Here is a 7,166-nt window from a genome sequence, read left to right as displayed (position 1 = left end):
CCAGCTTCCCCCAGCCATCCCCAGCCAAGTTCCTCCTCCGCTCCCAGAAGACCCAGGCGCGGCTCTACTCCCCCGAGCTTGGCTCCCCTCCCTTCCCACCCCGCTCTGTTCCCACCTGCTCACTCACATGCAAACTTTCGCGCCTGGCCCTGTGATGCCCCACCCGAACCTGAGCCCTCAGCTGGCCAGCTAAGGAGTGAGTGGGCGGAGGGGAGGCGCCGGGGGGGTCGGGTCTGAGCATGGGGCAGGGGCTGGAGAGGAGTCCGCACCACCAGCGAGGGTGGGGCCCCAAATTTTGGGTGCCATATGCAGCCACCTATGCCTAAGGACAGCCCTGTATGCTGGGGCCGGGAGTGGGAGCCAGTCTGCCACCACTGGCTAAACAGCTCTATGGCCTTGGGACCCAGAAAAGGGGGTAGATGCAGGGTCAGCCTGGTTCCAATTGCCAGCCTTCCCAGAGGTTGTGAGACAGGCATCTATATCTCCCCCCTCCTTAACCTGGGGCAGCAATTTAGTGTCGACGCTCCCTGCGGAATTGGCACCCCAGGGTCCATCCCCACTCACCCCTGGACGGGTCCCTCTGCCTCTCAGCTCCGCCATCGCCAGTTCATCTCCTGCTGTTCTGCCTCCTGCCTTCCCTGTCTCTTCTGGTCCTCTGACTCCTTCAATCTCCGCTCCAATTCCATCCGTCTCAGATCCCCCCACGGGGAGCCGGGTGGAGACCCGCTGCTGGTCAGGGACATGGGTCTCGGGGACGCCCGGCTGCTCCCAGCCTCTCTCTCAGCCCCAGCTGGGTCAGGAACTGGCTCCTTAAAGCAATCGTCCTCTTCCAACTGAGCAATCAGCTGTGCCTTGGTGAGCTTTCCAATGTGCGGCCGTCTCTCTGCACAGCTCTACAATGTCCTTCTTCAGGAGATGGTTATAGGTCATCTCCACGCTGTTCCCAAGTGGTCATGGACTCACAGGCATGTGCTCTCTCAGCTCCCCATGGTCCCTGGGGGGAACCACTTCAGTGCGACAGCCCTTCTCGGGGGTCACAATCTCTCTCGGGGGTTAAGCCCCTCCACCTCCCGGAACCACACCTCGCTGAGCCTTAGCACACCTGTCTCTCACTGTGGGCCCCCTCAGGGAGTCCACTCGCTCTGGACCCCCGGTTGGGGCCTCCACTCCCAGAGGAAATAATGCAACCCTGATCTCTAGACCAGAGCGACTCTCAGCCAGCGTAAAACAGGAGGGTTTATTGAGCATCTGAACACAGCATAGGAAACCCCCAGGGCCTCAGGCCTGGCCTCCCTCAGCACAACACATCCCAGTCTCCCCTGCATCCAGGTGGGCTCTGCCTACTCTCTCTCTCCTGTCCAGAGACCTTGATATCAGGGGCCCAACAGCTCCTCCCCTGTCGTTTGTCTTCGGTCCCAGGTAAACAGGTCGCTTGGGCCCACTCCCTTCCATTCTCTGGCCCCCTCTGGCTGGAACCAGCTGGTCAGGTCACTGGGGTCATCTCTCCGCAGCCCATTGTCCTCCCATTGGCCAGAACCAGCTGTGACTCCCAAGCTGGGCCTCCTGGTCACCAGGTCACCAGTCACTGGGGTCTCCATTCTCCAGGCTATTGGCCGGTGTCCCAAGTTTTGTCCTCTCCCATCACCTCATTAAACCAGTAACACCCAGGAAAATTGAGTCCCACCCCCTTGCCATGCAAACCATTGAAAAAAACAAGAAAATCCCCCACTTCATCACAGATGGAAAACATGAATGGGGCAACAACGCATCCTTGCTTAATCCCAGTTCTGATGATGAAAGGCCATTACAGAGAACCGTGGCAGTCATCTGCTCATGGAGAAGCCTTTGGACCGTAATAGATATTGGAGGGCTGCCAAATCTGGCCAGCCACAGGGCTTCGATGAAAGCCATGTATAGCTCCTGATTTTGTTCCCGAGATTTTTTTCCTGGATTTGGCAGTCAACGAAGATCATGTCCGTTGTCCCGTGGGATGGTCTAAAACCACACTGAGATTCTGGCAATATTTCCTCAGCAAGGGGAAGTAATCGGTTTAAGAGGATACGGGCAAGAATTTTCCCTGCTGTAGATAGCAAGGCAATGCCTCCAGAGTCTAACCACAGCCAACAGCTGGACGTTGAAGCTAGACCCATTGAGACTGGAAATAAGGGGTCAGTTTCTAACTGGGAGGGGAATTAACCACTGGATCCAGGTACCAAAGCGCACGGTCAAATCCCCATCCCTGGCACTTGTTAAATCAAAGTTGTCTGTTTTCCTGAAGATCTGCTGGAGTTCAGAGGGGGATTAATTCAGGGCAGGGCTATGGTCTGGGTTAGACAGGAGATCTGACAGATCATAAGAATATCCAGACTGGGTCAGACTAAAGGTCCATGTGTTGTACTTAAAGTACTGCACAGGATCTTTTCAGGGGGAATAAGGCAAAGCACCATATTTATTGGTAATACATGTATCTATCAACACTGTATCATATGCATATGATCTATATTAGACTCATGCACTCACACACACACACACAAGCACACTCCATCTTGTTGTTACCAATTAGTTGCTCCCCTTAACTGCACTGGCCAGGTGAGTTAGATGGGGAAGGGGTGGAGCCGGGCTTCTGCCGATCCGGATCGATGCTCCCATGTTGACAAGAGGAGACCCGGGGTCCTCTGCAAGATGCCTCACATTTATAGCAGCTTCCCTCTCATGCAAATCTACACCAGATGCAAAATCTGTGTCTGTGTCAGTTGCTCATCTGTGGTGCTTCCTTCTGGGTGTTGTCTTAATGCTGCCACATTTATTTTCAAAGAGGGTGTTTTCAAAAGAAGGTGCTGGCTTCTAACTCACAAGGCCCTCAGTATGTCTGATCTTTTTTAGTGAGCCCACTGGACAAGTTTTATTGTCCTTGGGTGTGGCTTCCATCCCCTCTCCAACTGTTGCAGCTGTCTGGAGGTGCTGCCTTCCACCCCTTGCTCATTCACACCTCATTCATTCAACAAGGCGACACAGGCCCCTCTAACCCGCTGTCTCTCTGCACCCCCAGGAGCCTGGATCCGGCCGTGCAGGGAAGAGAATCTCTCAATGGACAAGCCTTATACTGTGCCACGGCTCATGTCACACGTGGGCAGGTTTGTAGACTTAGAGGGAAGGCTGCAAAGTCAAACCCTCCAGCACCAGGAAATGCCAGTTAAGGTTTCCTGAACACCCTTAACTCTGCCCCCTCGAGCATATGCATTACGACACCATCCTTTAATTGCATGATCACGTATTAATTTTACCTACATGGGTCCCCAGCCGCTTGAACCCAGAATGTAATAATGGGTTCCAGGAGGGATCTGCAGTGGAAGATTGAAGACCAGACCCCATGGTCTCCTGGCTCCCAGCCCAGTGCACCTTCCCCAAGGCTGCAGGGTACATTGAGTGTGACCTGTCCCCACTCCCCACAGAGACAAGGACAAGCTGCGAGCTACAGGACACTTGGCCAGGCTGACGGCTCCAGGATTTCCTGGGCGTTGCAGGGACCGTTCCTTATTTTGGCTCCAATAGATTTGTCTGGCACATTAGAGACAACGTGTGAGGGACTCAGGGAGAGATGAGTCTGACGAAGTGGGAATGTTCTTGATGTGTTATTTGAATGCTGAGTGGGGAGTATTAACCTGGGAAGGTTGCAGGGGAGTTTTGCTGGGACTGCCTGCATTGGGGGAAGGGAGCATACCTGAGCATGTAACATGAGAACCCAGGAGGGGGGTTGAAGGTCAGGTAACACCTCTGCCCGGGAAACTGGACAAAGGACACAAAGGCTGGGGGAGGACTACGAACTATTCAAAAAGGCCCTGCTCCGTGAGTTTGGGCTGACTCCTGAGATGTACCAGCATAAAACCCCTGAGATCTCAGATCTGCAACTAGCTGTCTGCATGGAGGGATATGCCAACAAGTGGGCAGATGGGGCCCAGATGAAGGAGGACCTGGTTAAACTGATCGTACTAGAGCAAATGTATGAGCGGTGCCCATCCGACCTGAGGCTGTGATTGAGGGACAAAAAGCCAGAGAACCCATGACACGCAGGGCGGCTGGCTGATGAGTTTGTGAAGAGTTGGTCAGGGGATGTCAGGGAGGAGTCCCAAAGGAACAGACCCACCATGATGCAGGAAGAGAGTGACCCTCGGACCTCCCATAAGGGAAACATGGAGAACCCCCTCCCAAGGGGAACATCTGGTGTCAGGGCCAATCGACCGGCTCAAGAGGACCAACGGGACATGGGCTGCTATTACTGTGGCCAGAGAGTCCACATTAGGACCCAGTGCCTCAGGCTCAGGGACAGACTAAGCAGACCGAACCCACAGAGGGTTAATTGGATAAAGACCCAGCCGGACGAGGGGAAGATGGCCCAGGCAAGGGGGGCTGACAGCTTATCAACTGCTCAGGAGAGAGGAGGGCCCCAGGCCACCTCCTCTGCAGAGTTGGATGCTCCAGACACCAGGTTCTCTGTTTACAGGGTGGGCGCGGGGCTGTCCCTGCGGAGTGAGTGCCTTGTTCCCCTGGAGGTGGATGGGAGGAAGGTCAATGGATACTGGGATACGGGCGCTGAGGTGACACTGGCCCGACCTGAGGTGGTGGCCCCAGATCAGGTGGTGCCCAACTCCTACCTGACCCTGACGGGGGTGGGCGGGACCCCATTCAAGGTGTCCACGGCGAGGGTACACTTGAAATGGGGGGCCAAGGAGGGCCCCAAGGAAGTGGGGGTGCACCACCATTTGCCCACTGAGGTGTTGGGGGGGGGGACCTGGAGGACTGGCCAAGCAACCCCCAGGGGCCCTGGTTGTGACCCGTAATCAGAGCTGGCAAGGGGCACTGCGCCCTGGCCTTGGGGAGGGTGCCTTGCCTGAGGCGCAGGACCCTAACCTGGTGGGGAGGGAACGCCCAGGGACACGGCTCAGGGAGGCTGCAGCTTCAGACCCAGCCAACGAGAGAGAGCAGGTGGCCATCCCTGTCCCAGCTGCTGAGTTCCAGGCCGAGTTGCAGAGAGATCCCTCCTTGCGGAAGATAAGGGACCTGGCCGACCTCAGTGCGGCACAGCCCATGGGGAGAGGTGGCCGGAAAAGGTTCCTGTGGGAGAAGGGGTTCCTGTACCGAGAATGGGCTCCCCCAGGGAAAATGGAGTCATGGGGAATCAGGAGGCAGCTGGTGGTACCCTAGAAGTATCGCCGCCAGCTGCTGTGCCGGGCCCATGACATTCCCCTCTCAGGGTACCAGGGAACCTGGCGTACCCAGCAGAGGCTGCTACGGAGCTTTTACTGGCCTGGGGTCTTTGTTACTGTCCGACAGTACTGCGGATCCTGTGACCCTGTCAGAGGGGGAGGAAGGCCTGAGACAAGGGGAAAACAGCTTTAGGACCCTTGCCCAGCATAGAGGAGCCTTTCCGGAGGGTGGCCAGGGTAAAAAGGGGGGCTCTGAACCAAGAGAGCCCAAATCACAGACCTCCAGACTGGAGCGCTGGGAGAAGACCCCAGCCCAGTTGGAACCCCAGGGGTATTGGGGTGGGGAAAAGGGCACGGGCTGCATAAGCCTTCCCACATGCAGACTACAAGTGCCATCGAGCAACCCCAACCTAAAGGGGGGTAGGAAACTGGAGGGGCCTGGTGTAATTCTCACCAAGGAATGGGAGGGATGCTGGGGCATCCATGGGAACATGGGTAGGTTCAAACTTCCGCAGGTCACTGGCTGAAGTGACCCTGCTCAGTTCGGTCTCAAAGGGGGGAGAGATGTGACAAAGTGGGAATGTTCTTAATGTGTTATTTGAATGCTGAGTGGGGAGCTGACCTGGGAAGGTTGCAGGGGGGTTTTGCTGGGACTTCACCCCAAAACTCACTTCAACCTCCTGTTATTGACCCCATGGAGACTGTCCCCAGTGCAGTCAGGGGTGACTCTGGATTGACCCCGGGGGGCTGAGATCAGAACCCAGCCCACAGGTTCCCTGTGGATGCAGTGAGGTGTCTGTTAGCCCTGGCGCTGTCCCTGGGGCTGGGCGCTAATGGCAGGTTACAGACACGGAGGAGTAGTTTGTGTCTCCCCATCTCACTCCTGTTTGCGTGTGAATGCAGAGCTCCCTGCGCCCAGACCCTCCATCTCCGTCAGCCCCAGCGGGGTGATCGCCCCGGGGCGAGTCGTCACCATCCGCTGTCAGTGTCGGTGCGAGGCCAGGAGGTTATTTCTGTATAAAGGTGGAATCCGAATCTGGGAGCTGGATGCATAGGTACTGACTCCGTGGGTGCTCCGGGACTGGAGCACCCACAGGGAAAAATTAGTGGGTGCTCTGCACCCAATGGCACCAGTCAACTGTTTATGGGGCCCGTGGACCAAACAGCAAGTGTGAAAAATCGGGATGCGGTGGGGGGTAATAGGAACCTATACAAGAAAAAGAAGAAGTCCTATAAAATCGGGACATCTGGTCACCCTAGCGGGGCTGTCGCCGATCAGCTGTTTCTGGCTCTGAGCTGCTGCGCTGATCTTCTTCCTGAAGCAGAGTTCTGTGAAAGCTTCAAAGCTTGTCTCTCTCTCTCACCAACAGAAGCTGCTCCAATAAAAGATATGACCTCACTCACCTTGTCGCTCTAATATGAATAGCCTCCCTCCAAAACTGGCAGAGGTGCTTGGAGGAGGGGGCAGAGAGGAGTGAGCGATGGGTAGGCGGGGGAAGGGGCGGAGATGGGGTGGGGCCTAGGGAGGGGGCAGAGTGGGGGGTGGAGCCTCGGGAGGGCACCCACCCGCAAACCCAAAAGTCAGCACCTATGGCTGGATGCCAATGGGGACGAATTCACAATCCCCAGCACCAGGCGGGAAGACGCAGGGGCCTACAGCTGCCGATCCCACGCCCTGTGGGCAGGGCCGGTGCTACCATTAAGGCGAACTAGGCGGTTGCCTAGGGCGCCAAGATTTGGGGGCGCCAAAAAGCTGTGCCCCCAATTTTTTTTTTACAGCGTTCCTCCCCAAGCTCGCGGTCGCCGCTCCACTTCTCCCACCTCCCAGGCTTGCAGCACCAATCAGCTGTTTGGCACCGCAAGCCTGGGAGGAGAATTAGAGCGGGGTGGCGTGCTCGGGGAGGAGGCGGAGCAGACGTGAGCTGGGGTGGGGAGGTGCCACAAGGCTCCCTGGGCTGGGGG

The sequence above is a fragment of the Trachemys scripta genome, chromosome 16 (assembly GCF_013100865.1).
Source record: "Trachemys scripta elegans isolate TJP31775 chromosome 16, CAS_Tse_1.0, whole genome shotgun sequence".
In the NCBI taxonomy this organism is placed as follows: Eukaryota; Metazoa; Chordata; order Testudines; family Emydidae; genus Trachemys; species Trachemys scripta.
Note: the sequence above shows the minus strand (reverse complement) of the source record.